General features: G+C 30.9%; 1 long non-coding RNA gene across 1 annotated transcript; it reads left to right on the top strand.

Annotated features, from left to right (window-relative positions):
• Positions 1-341: 341 nt before the first annotated feature.
• LOC136043412 (uncharacterized) lies at positions 342-1,807 on the top strand. The gene is made up of 2 exons (XR_010621609.1): positions 342-511; positions 1,136-1,807. It is a non-coding gene; the product is annotated as an uncharacterized LOC136043412 (long non-coding RNA).
• Positions 1,808-15,252: the final 13,445 nt, after the last annotated feature.

The following is a 15,252-nucleotide window of genomic DNA, read 5'->3' as shown; positions in this document are numbered from 1 at the left end:
AGTTTTTTACCTTTTCTTAGTTTTTTTTAGTTTTTTAGCTTTTTTATTTTTTTTATTAGTTTTTAGTTTTTTTGTAGTTTTTGCCTTTTTTTTTAGTTTTTTGTCCTGGTCGCTTTCTCTTTGAGTGTCGTCATTTATTAGTTTTTTCCTTTTTTTTTTAGTTTTTTATTGGTTTTTACCTTTATTTTAGCTTATTTTTCAGTTTTTTCCTTTTTTTTAGTTTTTTTTTATTTTTTATTTTTTTTAGTTTTTTACCTTTTTTTTAGTTTTTTTAGTTTTTTTAGTTTTTTAGCTTTTTTACTTTTTTTATTAGTTTTTAGTTTTTTTTTTGTAGTTTTTGCCTTTTTTTAGTTTTTTCAGTTTTTTTTTTAGTTTTTTATTGGTTTTTACCTTTATAGTTTTTTTAGTTTTTTAGCTTTTTTATTTTTTTTATTAGTTTTTAGTTTTTTTTGTAGTTTTTGCCTTTTTTTAGTTTTTTCAGTTTTGACGTCACCTAATCCAGTTTTTTCAGGTGACGTCACCTGACACATCCATCCACACATCCATCCATCCATCCATCCACAGACAACTTATTTTTATATATATAGATATATATATATATATATATATATATATATATATATATATATATATATATATCTATATTCACAGGTGGGACATAGGGACACAACTACAATGGCGCGTAACTATTATGGCGCGTAACGACTTATGCGCGCGGGGGGGCTTGGGGGGGGGCGCGAAGGGCCCCCACAAACTAGGTGTTGGGGTGGCGCGAAGCGCCACCCCAATAGCTAGTATATAAAAATAAGTTGTCTGTCTGTCTGTGGATGGATCAGGTGACGTCACCTGAAAAAACTGGATCAGGTGACGTCAAAACTGAAAAACTAAAAAAGGCAAAAACTACAAAAAAAACTAAAAAAGCTAAAAAACTAAAAAAACTAAAAAAAAGGCAAAAACTACAAAAAAAAACTAAAAACTAATAAAAAAGCTAAAAAACTAAAAAAAGGCAAAAACTACAAAAAAAACTAAAAACTAATAAAAAAAATAAAAAAGCTAAAAAACTACAAAAACTAAAAAAACTAAAAAAAGGTAAAAAACTAAAAAAACTAAAAACTAAAAAAAAACTAAAAATCAGGTGACGTCAAAACTGAAAAAACTAAAAAAAGGCAAAAACTACAAAAAAAAAATAAAAACTAATAAAAAAAATAAAAAAAGGAAAAAACTAAAAAAAAATTTCATCTAAAAAACTAAAAAAAACTAAAAAAGGTAAAAACTAAAAGAACTAAAAAAGAAAAAAATAAATGACGACACTCAAAGAGAAAGCGACCAGGACAAAAGGAATGTTCGATTAGCAATCAACAAAGCACCGGGACACAGGGAGTATAAATGACGACCAGGACATAAGTAAAAAAAAAAAACTATCTATATATATAAAAATAAGTTGTCTGTGGATCTGTGGATCGTGGATCAGGTGACGTCACCTGAAAAAACTGGATCAGGTGACGTCAAAACTGAAAAAACTAAAAAAAGGCAAAAACTACAAAAAAAACTAAAAACTAATAAAAAAAATAAAAAAGCTAAAAAACTAAAAAAACTAAAAAAAGGCAAAAAACTACAAAAAAAACTAAAAACTAATAAAAAAGCTAAAAAACTAAAAAAAAACTAAAAAAAAAAGGCAAAAACTACAAAAAAACTAAAAACTAATAAAAAAAATAAAAAAGCTAAAAAACTAAAAAAACTAAAAAAAAGGTAAAAAACTAAAAAAAACTAAAAACTAAAAAAAACTAAAAAAAGGAAAAAACTGAAAAATAAGCTAAAATAAAGGTAAAAACCAATATAAAACTAAAAAAAAAACTGAAAAAACTAAAAAAAGGCAAAAACTACAAAAAAACTAAAAACTAATAAAAAAAGTAAAAAAGCTAAAAAACTAAAAAAACTAAAAAAACTAAAAAAAGGTAAAAAACTAAAAAAAATAAAAAATAAAAAAAAACTAAAAAAAAGGAAAAAACTGAAAAATAAGCTAACATAAAGGTAAAAACCAATAAAAGACTAAAAAGAAAAAAAGGAAAAAACTAAAAAAAAATTTTCATCTAAAAAACTAAAAAAAACTAAAAAAGGTAAAAACTAAAAGAACTAAAAAAGAAAAAAATAAATGACGACACTCAAAGAGAAAGCGACCAGGACAAAAGGAATGTTCGATTAGCAATCAACAAAGCACCGGGACACAGGGAGTATAAATGACGACCAGGACATAAGTAAAAAAAAAATTAACAAAACTAAAAAGAAGGTAAAAACTACAAAAAAACTAAAAAGAAAAAAAAACTAAAAACTAATAAAAAAACTAAAAAATCTAAAAATCTAAATAAACTAAAAAAGAAAAAAAAAGGAAAAAAATAAAGGAGAAGAACAAAACTAAAAAACGAATGTATATACAGACCGGTACACCGGGATACAAATGACGACCGGGACACAGGGAATATAAATGACGACCGGGACACAGGGACACAACTACAACGGGGACACCGGGGGAAACAGGGGGATATAAATGACGACCCGGGACAAAAAAACTAAAAAGAAAAAAAAACTAAAAACTAATAAAAAAAACTAAAAAATCTAAAAATCTAAATAAGCTAAAAAAGAAAAAAAAAGGAAAAAAATAAAGGAGAAAAACAAAACTAAAAAACGAATGTATATACAGACCGGGACACCGGGATACAAATGACGACCGGGACACAGGGAATATAAATGACGACCGGGACACAGGGACACAACTACAACGGGGACACCGGGGGATGTAAATGACGACCGGGACACCGGGACAGGGAATGGTCGATTAGCAATCACCATCAACAAAGCTCAAGGGCAATCATTAGAATCATGAGGTATAGATCTGAATACAGATCTATGGACCATTCCCATGGACCATTATATGTTGCATGTTCAAGAGTCGGTAAACCTGACAATCTATTTATATGCAAAGACAATGGGACAGCAAAGAATGTTGTATATTCGCAAGTTTTACGTAGTTAAAACCATATATATATATATATATATACTAGCTGTTGGGGTGGCGCTTCGCGCCACCCCAACACCTAGTTGGTGGGGGCGCTTCGCGCCCCCCCCCAAGCCCCCCCGCGCGCGTAAGTCGTTACGCGCCATAATAGTTACGCGCCATTGTAGTTGTGTCCCTATGTCCCACCTGTGAATATAGATAGATATATATATATGGTTTTAACTACGTAAAACTTGCGAATATACAACATTCTTTGCTGTCCCATTGTCTTTGCATATAAATAGATTGTCAGGTTTACCGACTCTTGAACATGCAACATATAATGGTCCATGGGAAAACAATCTGTATTCAGATCTATACCTCATGATTCTAATGATTGCCCTTGAGCTTTGTTGATGGTGATTGCTAATCGACCATTCCCTGTCCCGGTGTCCCGGTCGTCATTTACATCCCCCTGTTTCCCCCGGTGTCCCCGTTGTAGTTGTGTCCCTGTGTCCCGGTCGTCATTTATATTCCCTGTGTCCCGGGTCCCGGTCGTCATTTGTATCCCGGTGTCCCGGTCTGTATATACATTCGTTTTTTAGTTTTGTTTTTTCTCCTTTATTTTTTTCCTTTTTTTTTCTTTTTTAGCTTATTTAGATTTTTAGATTTTTTAGTTTTTTTATTAGTTTTTAGTTTTTTTTTCTTTTTAGTTTTTTTGTCCCGGTCGTCATTTATATCCCCCTGTTTCCCCCCGGTGTCCCCGTTGTAGTTGTGTCCCTGTGTCCCGGTCGTCATTTATATTCCCTGTGTCCCGGTCGTCATTTTAATCGAACATTCCTTTTGTCCTGGTCGCTTTCTCTTTGAGTGTCGTCATTTATTTTTTTCTTTTTTAGCTCTTTTAGTTTTTACCTTTTTTAGTTTTTTTTAGTTTTTAGTTTTTTTTAGTTTTTTACCCTTTTTTTAGTTTTTTTAGTTTTTTAGCTTTTTTATTTTTTTTATTAGTTTTAGTTTTTTTGTAGTTTTTGCCTTTTTTTTAGTTTTTTTAGTTTTTTAGCTTTTTTATTAGTTTTTAGTTTTTTTTTGCCTTTTTTTAGTTTTTTTAGTTTTTTAGCTTTTTTATTTTTTTTATTAGTTTTTAGTTTTTTTTGTAGTTTTTGCCTTTTTTTAGTTTTTTCAGTTTTGACGTCACCTGATCCAGTTTTTTCAGGTGACGTCACCTGATCCACGATCCACAGATCCACAGACAACTTATTTTTATATATATAGATAGTTTTTTTTTTTTTTACTTATGTCCTGGTCGTCATTTATACTCCCTGTGTCCCGGTGCTTTGTTGATTGCTAATCGAACATTCCTTTTGTCCTGGTCGCTTTCTCTTTGAGTGTCGTCATTTATTAGTTTTTTCCTTTTTTTTTTTAGTTTTTTATTGGTTTTTACCTTTATTTTAGCTTATTTTTCAGTTTTTTCCTTTTTTTTAGTTTTTTTTTATTTTTTATTTTTTTTAGTTTTTTACCTTTTTTAGTTTTTTTAGTTTTTTAAGTTTTTTAGCTTTTTTACTTTTTTTATTAGTTTTTAGTTTTTTTTTGTAGTTTTTGCCTTTTTTTAGTTTTTTCAGTTTTTTTTTAGTTTTTTATTGGTTTTTACCTTTATAGTTTTTTTAGTTTTTTAGCTTTTTTATTTTTTTTATTAGTTTTTAGTTTTTTTTGTAGTTTTTGCCTTTTTTTAGTTTTTTCAGTTTTGACGTCACCTGATCCAGTTTTTTCAGGTGACGTCACCTGATCCATCCATCCATCCATCCATCCATCCATCCACAGACAGACAACTTATTTTTATATATATAGATATATATATATATATATATATATATATATATATATATATATAATATATATATATATATATATATATATATATATATATATATATATATATATATATATATATATATATATATATATATATATATATATATATATATATATATATCTATCTATATTCACAGGTGGGACATAGGGACACAACTACAATGGCGCGTAACTATTATGGCGCGTAACGACTTACGCGCGCGGGGAGGCTTGGGGGGGGGGGGCGAAGCGCCCCCACCAACTAGGAGCGCCACCCCCAACAGCTAGTCTTCTATATATATAAAAATAAGTTGTCTGTCTGTCTGTGGATGGATCAGGTGACGTCACCTGAAAAAACTGGATCAGGTGACGTCAAAACTGAAAAAACTAAAAAAAGGCAAAAACTACAAAAAAAAACTAAAAACTAATAAAAAAATAAAAAAGCTAAAAAACTAAAAAAACTAAAAAAAAGGCAAAAACTACAAAAAAAAACTAAAAACTAATAAAAAAGCTAAAAAACTAAAAAAACTAAAAAAAGGCAAAAAACTACAAAAAAAAACTAAAAACTAATAAAAAAAATAAAAAAGCTAAAAAACTAAAGAAACTAAAAAAACTAAAAAAAGGTAAAAAACTAAAAAAACTAAAAACTAAAAAAAAACTAAAAAAAAGGAAAAAAACTGAAAAATAAGCTAAAATAAAGGTAAAAACCAATAAAAAACTAAAAAAAAAAACTGAAAAAAACTAAAAAAAAGGCAAAAACTACAAAAAAAAAACTAAAAACTAATAAAAAAAGTAAAAAAGCTAAAAAACTAAAAAAAACTAAAAAAACTAAAAAAAGGTAAAAAACTAAAAAAATAAAAAATAAAAAAAAAACTAAAAAAAAGGAAAAAACTGAAAAATAAGTTAAATAAAGGTAAAAACCAATAAAAAACTAAAAAGAAAAAAAGGAAAAAACTAAAAAAAATTTTCATCTAAAAAACTAAAAAAAAACTAAAAAAGGTAAAAACTAAAAGAACTAAAAAAGAAAAAAAATAAATGACGAAACTCAAAGAGAAAGCGACCAGGACAAAAGGAATGTTCGATTAGCAATCAACAAAGCACCGGGACACAGGGAGTATAAATGACGACCAGGACATAAGTAAAAAAAAAAAAAAACTATCTATATATATAAAAATAAGTTGTCTGTGGATCTGTGGATCGTGGATCAGGTGACGTCACCTGAAAAAACTGGTGACGTCAAAACTGAAAAAACTAAAAAAAGGCAAAAACTACAAAAAAAACTAAAAACTAATAAAAAAAAATAAAAAAGCTAAAAAACTAAAAAAACTAAAAAAAGGCAAAAACTACAAAAAAAACTAAAAACTAATAAAAAAGCTAAAAAACTAAAAAAACTAAAAAAAAGGCAAAAACTACAAAAAAAACTAAAAACTAATAAAAAAAATAAAAAAGCTAAAAAACTAAAAAAAACTAAAAAAACTAAAAAAAGGTAAAAAACTAAAAAAACTAAAAACTAAAAAAAAAACTAAAAAAAAAGGAAAAAACTGAAAAATAAGCTAAAATAAAGGTAAAAAACCAATAAAAAACTAAAAAAAAACTGAAAAAACTAAAAAAAGGCAAAAACTACAAAAAAACTAAAAACTAATAAAAAAAGTAAAAAAGCTAAAAAACTAAAAAAACTAAAAAAAGGTAAAAAACTAAAAAAAATAAAAAATAAAAAAAAAAAAATAAAAAAAAAGGAAAAAACTGAAAAATAAGCTAACATAAAGGTAAAAACCAATAAAAAACTAAAAAGAAAAAAAGGAAAAAACTAAAAAAAATTTTCATCTAAAAAACTAAAAAAACTAAAAAAGGTAAAAACTAAAAGAACTAAAAAAGAAAAAAATAAATGACGACACTCAAAGAGAAAGCGACCAGGACAAAAGGAATGTTCGATTAGCAATCAACAAAGCACCGGGACACAGGGAGTATAAATGACGACCAGGACATAAGTAAAAAAAAAATTAACAAAACTAAAAAGAAGGTAAAAACTACAAAAAACTAAAAAGAAAAAAAAACTAAAAACTAATAAAAAAACTAAAAAATCTAAAAATCTAAATAAACTAAAAAAGAAAAAAAAAGGAAAAAAATAAAGGAGAAAAACAAAACTAAAAAACGAATGTATATACAGACCGGTACACCGGGATACAAATGACGACCGGGACACAGGGAATATAAATGACGACCGGGACACAGGGACACAACTACAACGGGGACACCGGGGGAAACAGGGGGATATAAATGACGACCGGGACAAAAAAACTAAAAAGAAAAAAAAAAACTAAAAACTAATAAAAAAACTAAAAAATCTAAAAATCTAAATAAGCTAAAAAAGAAAAAAAAAGGAAAAAAATAAAGGAGAAAAACAAAACTAAAAAACGAATGTATATACAGACCGGGACACCGGGATACAAATGACGACCGGGACACAGGGAATATAAATGACGACCGGGACACAGGGACACAACTACAACAGGGACACCGGGGGAAACAGGGGGATGTAAATGACGACCGGGACACCGGGACAGGGAATGGTCGATTAGCAATCACCATCAACAAAGCTCAAGGGCAATCATTAGAATCATGAGGTATAGATCTGAATACAGATTGTTTTCCCATGGACCATTATATGTTGCATGTTCAAGAGTCGGTAAACCTGACAATCTATTTATATGCAAAGACAATGGGACAGCAAAGAATGTTGTATATTCGCAGTTTTACGTAGTTAAAACCATATATATATATATATATATATATATATATATAATATATATATATATATATATATATATATATATATATATATATATATATATATATATATATTATATATATATATATATATATATATATATTATATATATATATATATATATATATATATATATATATATATTATATATATATATATATATATATATATATATATATATATATATAATATATATATATATATATATATATATAATATATATAATATATATATATATATATATATATATATATACTATATATATATATATATATATATATATATATATATAATATATATATAATATATATATATATATTATATATATATATATATATATATATATATATATATATATACTATATATATATATATATATATATATATATATATATATATATATATATATATATATATATATATATATATATATATATATATATATATATATATAATATATATATATATATATATATATATATATATATATATATATATATATATATATATATATATATATATATTATATAATATATATATATATATATATATATATATATATATATATATATACTATATATATATATATATATATATATATATATATATAATATATATATATATATATATATATATATATATATATATATACTATAGCATATCTAATTCACAGGTGGACATAGGGACACAAACAACTATTATGGCGCGTAACGACTTACGCGCGCGGGGGGGCTTGGGGGGGGGGGGGGGGCGAAGCGCCCCCACCAACTAGGTGTTGGGGTGGCGCGAAGCGCCACCCCAACAGCTAGTCTTCTATATATAAAAAATAAGTTGTCTGTCTGTCTGTGGATGGATCAGGTGACGTCACCTGAAAAAACTGGATCAGGTGACGTCAAAACTGAAAAAACTAAAAAAAGGCAAAAACTACAAAAAAAACTAAAAACTAATAAAAAAAATAAAAAAGCTAAAAAACTAAAAAAACTAAAAAAAGGCAAAAACTACAAAAAAAACTAAAAACTAATAAAAAAGCTAAAAAACTAAAAAAACTAAAAAAAGGCAAAAACTACAAAAAAAACTAAAAACTAATAAAAAAAATAAAAAAGCTAAAAAACTAAAAAAACTAAAAAAAACTAAAAAAAGGTAAAAAACTAAAAAAACTAAAAACTAAAAAAAAACTAAAAAAAAAGGAAAAAACTGAAAAATAAGCTAAAATAAAGGTAAAAACCAATAAAAAACTAAAAAAAAAACTGAAAAAACTAAAAAAAGGCAAAAACTACAAAAAAAAAGATATATAGATATATAAAAATAAGTTGTCTGTGTGTGTGTGTGTGTTGAGTGACGTCATGTTTGTATGTTGACAGACGTCATGTTTGTTGATTGACGAAATTACACACCGGGACATCGGGACACAAATGACGACCAGGACACCTATATATATAAAAATAAGTTCACAATATGCACAATATGCAGAATAATTGTAGGAGAATATATGGGAAATATATAATTTTGGCCATATATTGGCACAGTAGGAGAGGGGGAAGTAAATCATAGTAGGACTGCACGCAAGATGTGTTAGCTACAATTAGCTTGCATATAATAAAGCATGAATTGTTTTTTAAACATGTTTCCTTCTCTACAGGTCCTTCTCTAGGCACATACTGAGCCAAAAATAGGCTAATTCAAAACAACAGCATATTTTCATATTCAGCAACTTTAAAATACTTTTGATCATAAGCCAGATATTTTCCCAACATAATCTAGGCCTGTTTGGTATCAGTGCATAGATAAAAGGATCTTAATTACAAAAAAATATGCCAAATCAGAATATCAAGCCATGTTGTTTTATAAATTTTGATCTTCAAAGCATCATCTAAGTCATGTTTGCTCAATTGCATTGAAAAATTGCTTATTGAAACATGTTTAATTAGTTACTTATTGTGCTTCATAGCACTTTATATCCTTTTTATAACTGACATTGTTTTTGTTGGTTTCTAAGGTCCTTTTGACAAAGGCATTCCCATTGGGGGAGAGGGTCTGGGGCTTTGCTAAGGCTGAGGGGTGCCATGTGTGGGGGGGGGGGCATGGCTGGGCTTTTGGGTTATTTTTTTCTGGGTGGGAGAGTACCATAAGTAATTTTGTCCCAGGCGCTATCAACCCTTGAAATTGACTTGCCTATGGGATTATAAGCCATCACCAGCCTCAGCAAAGGGCCACCTCAACCACTTTCTGGGGACCTTGCAGTCAACTTTATTCCCACTAGAGGAGTGGCTCCTGACAAGGAAATTATAGCCTAGTAAACAACACAGCATTTGCTAGGGAACCTAATTAAGGGATAATTCATCTGGATTTGGTCTGCTTTAATGGGTGTTTCTGGGCTGAAAAACCTCTTCCAAGCTAATTTCTATACTATGTGCTGCTTCCTGTGGTGAAATATAGCGTGTAGGCATGAATATACAAATCAGAGATAATAGCTTGAGATTGTCTTTTGCTGTCCAGCTCTAAGCTGGCTGAAGCACTTAGGTGTAGACTTGAGAAAAAATGTTGATCCCTATCCTGCACTGGTATCAGGGATCATTGCTTTTCCTAAGGGCAAAATAATTTCAATGATTTAAAGAACAGGAAGGTATAGACCTGTCATGTAGGCAAATTTCAGGGCTCTCTAGAGGGAGAAGGAGTGGAGGTGGGTGCTTTAAAATACCTTCCCAGGATATACTTTAGCCTGTAGACCCATCCCTGAAAGTTTCATTTTCCTAACCCAACCCCTTTCTGAGATATCAAGAAGTCACTCAAATAGAATTTTACCAAAAAAAAAAAAATCTCACTTCACAATATGCAGAATAATTGTAGGGGAATATATAATTTTGGCCATATATTGACACAGTAGGAGAGGGGGGGGGAGTAAATCATAATAGGGCTGCACGCAAGATGTGCTAGCTACAATTAGCTTGCATATAATGAAGCATGAATTGTTTTCTAAATATGTTTCTTTCTCTAGGCACATACTGAGCCAAAAATAGGCTAATTCAAAACAACAGCAAATTTTCGTATTCAGCAACTTTAAAATACTTTTGATCATAAGCGAGATATTTTCCCAACATAATCTAGGCCTGTTTTGTATCGGCGCAGTTCCAAAAATTGTAGAGAGGTATATGGACTAACAACAAGTCCTTTCACCTCTTTGACATCTTCTCTAGAAAAACTAGCTACTGGAAGCGCTATTCTCCTCCAATCTGCAAACAATGGATATATACGATTATGAACAATAATACACTGTTATTGATTGTGGGAAGTACGAGTACCTGAGCTACCTGTCCCCAGCAGTTTAAGGCACTAGGACGGCCAGTACCAATACGGCTCTTCCTACTCATTCCTGCTCTCTTCTGCACAATCAAAAACTACGGATAAATCGTGTCCCTTTAAAAATTGACTTCTTCAAGCTTTAATCTTTATTAAACAATATTTCTCTTCTTTAAGGTATCAATTGCTGTCTTAAATATCTTACGATCAATTTCCCATGGCAGGTTAGAATCCAGGATAGCTGTATAAGTATTTGGAATCTTAGCCAAGGAGCAGAAACGCTTAAGAGCAACAGTCTCCTCACTCTGAGCCTGGCAATCAAATAAAATATGCTGGATTGTTTCCTCTGCTGAAAAGCAGATTCGGCATAAAGGGGAATGATGTAGCTTCCAATTAAATAACAAGCTATTTAGAAGTAGGGCACCTGATTTCAGCCGGTAATATAGCACTGTATTTAATCTTGTATGAAATGGAGATAACATTAATTTACTGTGATTAACTTTGGATCTTTGCCTGATAATATCTCGTGAATTGAGGTCAGAGGAAGGACTAGGAGATAACATGGAAGCCTTTGCTGCTAGAGAATCAGCCATATCATTATATTTTATTCCTTTATGACTAGGAACATGTTGAAAATAAACTTCATTTTCCTTGATCTTAAGATTAAGAAGCTGTCTTCTAATATTATATAAATCTTTGTCATTAGCAATTCTATTAATATTTTGGATCAGTAGTAATGCTGATTTAGAGTCGGAGAGACAGAGTATATTTTCAGATTCCATGTTATAATTTATAAGTGCATCCAAGGCCAGGCGGATGGCACATAATTCAGCAGACAAGATAAAGATCCCAATGGGAAAGGAGAATAAATATTCAAATTCAGGGATGGGATACATGCTCCTGCTCCAGCTCTTTCCCTTTAGACGGATCCATCTGTATATATTTTTCTATAGTTGGGGTAAGCCCTTGAGATGTGTTCAGCCAAAATAGTCTGGATCTCGTAATTAGGAATCAAATCTTTACTAATAGAGATAAGTTCTACTTGACAGCTTGGAGGACTCATTTCCCATGGGGGGGGGGGGGCTCGGTAAAGGGATATGCATAAAGCAAATGTTGATTCCAATTTGGGACCTCCAGTTGAAACTGATTCCATGATGAATGGGCATTGGGACAGACTGACTTCTCAGCAAAGGTGTGTGCATATTCAGCATGCTTGGCTCCATAAGCCTGGATTTGTGAGAAATACTTTATCCTTAGACTAGATGCTCTTTCACTTAGGGACACCAATCCCGACAGTGTTCTTAACTTTGACAGAGGAGTATGCTTATGCACACCCAAAGCTATTCGAATAGCAGAATTTTGTAAAGATTCAAGGATTTTGAATGAGGATGGGGGACGAGCTGAAAAAATTTGAATCCCATATTCTATATTTGAACGAATATATAATTTGTAAAAATCCAAAATAATTTTTGGTGACATCCCCACTTACTTCCAGCAAGTCTTTTTAGAATACAAAGTCTCTGAATAATCAGAGATTTCAAAGAATTAATATGTTCATGCCACTGCATTTTAGAATCTATTAATAAACCAAGTAACTTCACTGAATTGCAATATGGGATCTCCCTTGAGAAAATTGTCAGTGGATTAGGAGGATCTAGAGTACCATTAGTAAATATAATGGCTTTAGTTTTACTGATTGAGATTGGGAAGCCAAATGCTAAAGAGAATCTCTGGACTAAACTTATATCCTGTTGAATAAGGCTTTGAAGAAGGCTAATATCCCTTCCTGACTTCCAAATGATCAAATCATCTGCATAAAGACCAATGATGCATGAGATACTTGAATTCAGAAACATACAAGTTGAATAGAAGAGGACTCAATATTGCACCTTGAGGAAGTCCCCTCGTAATGGGGCATTGCTCACTTCTAGACTGATTTACTTGAACGTAAAAATATCTATCAGTTAGAAAAGACTTTATAAAACTTACAAAGGGATACGGGAAGTCAAGATTTATTAGGATTTCCAATAATTTATTGTGGACTACATTTCCATAGTCATTCGACCAGTCAAACAGTACAGCCATTGTGACATGTCTTATTTTGAGAGAGTTACAAACATCCATTTCTAGCCGGGGTAATGTTGTCTAAAGAGCTATGTCCTTTTCTGAAACCTGTTTGTTCACTAGGAAAGAGATTGTTGACTTCAGCAAACCACTCAATTCTTGATAAGACAAGCCTTTCCAGAACTTTACTAAAGGAAGGTAATACCGATATAGGACGGTAAGACTTGAGATCATTAGATGAATAAGAAGGTTTTAAAGTTGGGAATACCTGAGCAATCTTCCACAGGCATCTTGGAACTTTTGATTGACCAAATAAGATTATAAAAACTTAAGAGGGCTGTATGAACCACCTTTGGGGACTCAAAAATCCACTTCATATAAATACCATCATAACCTGGGGAAGACTTGATGTTAAGAGAATTAAGTGTTACACAAAATTCATCTTGGGAAAAAGGTTTCATCAGAGTACCCTTATAAGAACAGGTAAGAGGGAGATTACAAAAGGAGGTCGGCTGGGATGAAAGTCTGAGCAATCATTTTTAAAAACATCAGTAAACAGATCTGCCTTCTTTTTATCTGAGACAATTGGATATCCATCCTGAATGATATCATATCTACGGTCATCATTAGGCTGCTTTCCACTATTTAGTTGGCTAATCAAATTATGGACCTTTGAAATTGGGGTTCTAAAACTGATACTTGAGCTGAAATTCAGCCATGTACTCTGTTTAGCTCTCCTACAAATTAGTTTCACCTTAGCACATGACTGCTTATAAGAGATTGCTGTTGACTGAGATGGGTGCTTTTGAAACATTTTACGAGCCTTTCTTTTTGCCAGAACTGCAACCCTACACTCATCGTTCCACCAATTCTTGGGTCTTTTGGAGCCATTGTAAAAATGCTCCCTAGTCATTGGAATTGCCAATTTAGCTGACTCCAGCAGGATTGATCTCAGATTAGACTCAATGGCATTAATATCAGAATTAGGAGAAACAAAGGAAAAATCCACTTCATTTAATATCTCACGAAAAAGGGACCAATTACCTTTGGAGTTGATAAATGTAGGGACATTGGGTTTGGGAGTGTAGCATAAATCTTGAAATGATGTAAGAATCGCACAATGATCAGATTGAAGAGACGACACCTTTACCATCTGAACTAAATCATAATATGAAGAAGGACCTAGAAGCAAATCTATAGTTGAGAAAGAGTTAGAAGAAATATTATACCTGGTCTGAAAGTCAAATGGAGTGAAAATCAAGGTGTCAGGAAAATTGGACAATATGTACTCTATTCCTCTTCCTGCTTTGTTGCTACCAGCTGATTGTTCCCAGAGAGGACTATGGGCATTAAAATCACCAAAAATAAAGGTATTATTACCTGATAATTCTGTTTCCAAGATACTTTGGATGTCCTTACTCCCACATGGATTATAAAAGGATTTTATGGCAAGATGGTTACCATTGGCTAAGGTAGTTAATATACCTACAACATCTATTTCATCCCTGTAGATAGTTAAGGGTTGAGGGGAGTGTTGGATTGAAGCATGAACAAAATTGCCACACCCTCTCCCTTTCTGTTAGTTGATCTATCTTTCCTGTAGCACTTGTACCCAGGCATTTTGATTTTCTTGTACTGATGAAGATTAGTCTCTTGTAGACGAATAATTCCAATTCTATTATCATTTGCACATTGGATAAGATCAGCAAGTTTATTTGAATTTAAAGAGACGCAATTCCATTGTAGGATCTGCAGCTTAGTTGCTTAGTTAACATAGGAAGGGTTGAATAGGTGACATGCATGATATTTTGAGAGAATGGATGATAATTCTGTTCCTATTTCATTGAAAATAGAAATGGAAAAGTAGTGTTCTGCAATTTCTTTTGTTATACTGGCTTTTTTATCTTTAGCCATATTTGATTGTAATATTAGGTCCACTGATGCAACATATTTAATTAAATTAGTAATATGAGGTCCAACTCTATCTTGCATAGTGATGGCTTGAATAGAAATATTAGGAAAAGCTGCCACTCTTTCAGACCAAGATTTAGGATTAGTTTTAGGATTGTTGAGGGATGGACTAGCTTCAGCCACCTTCGGATGCTCCTTAGCCAACAGAGGGTAAGAAGTCTCAGAAGGAGGTATGAGTGCCTGATTTGGTTGTTCTTGTGGACCTGTAGCCAGGGTTTTTTGAGGAAGGGCTAAATTCCCTTCCTTGGCCTCATTAACTCTTGGACCTGATGGTACTTTGGACAGCTTGGCCAGC

Source organism: Artemia franciscana, unplaced genomic scaffold (assembly GCF_032884065.1).
Source record: "Artemia franciscana unplaced genomic scaffold, ASM3288406v1 Scaffold_5771, whole genome shotgun sequence".
Classification (NCBI taxonomy): domain Eukaryota; kingdom Metazoa; phylum Arthropoda; class Branchiopoda; order Anostraca; family Artemiidae; genus Artemia; species Artemia franciscana.
Note: the sequence above shows the minus strand (reverse complement) of the source record. Positions and strands in the feature narration are given on the sequence as shown.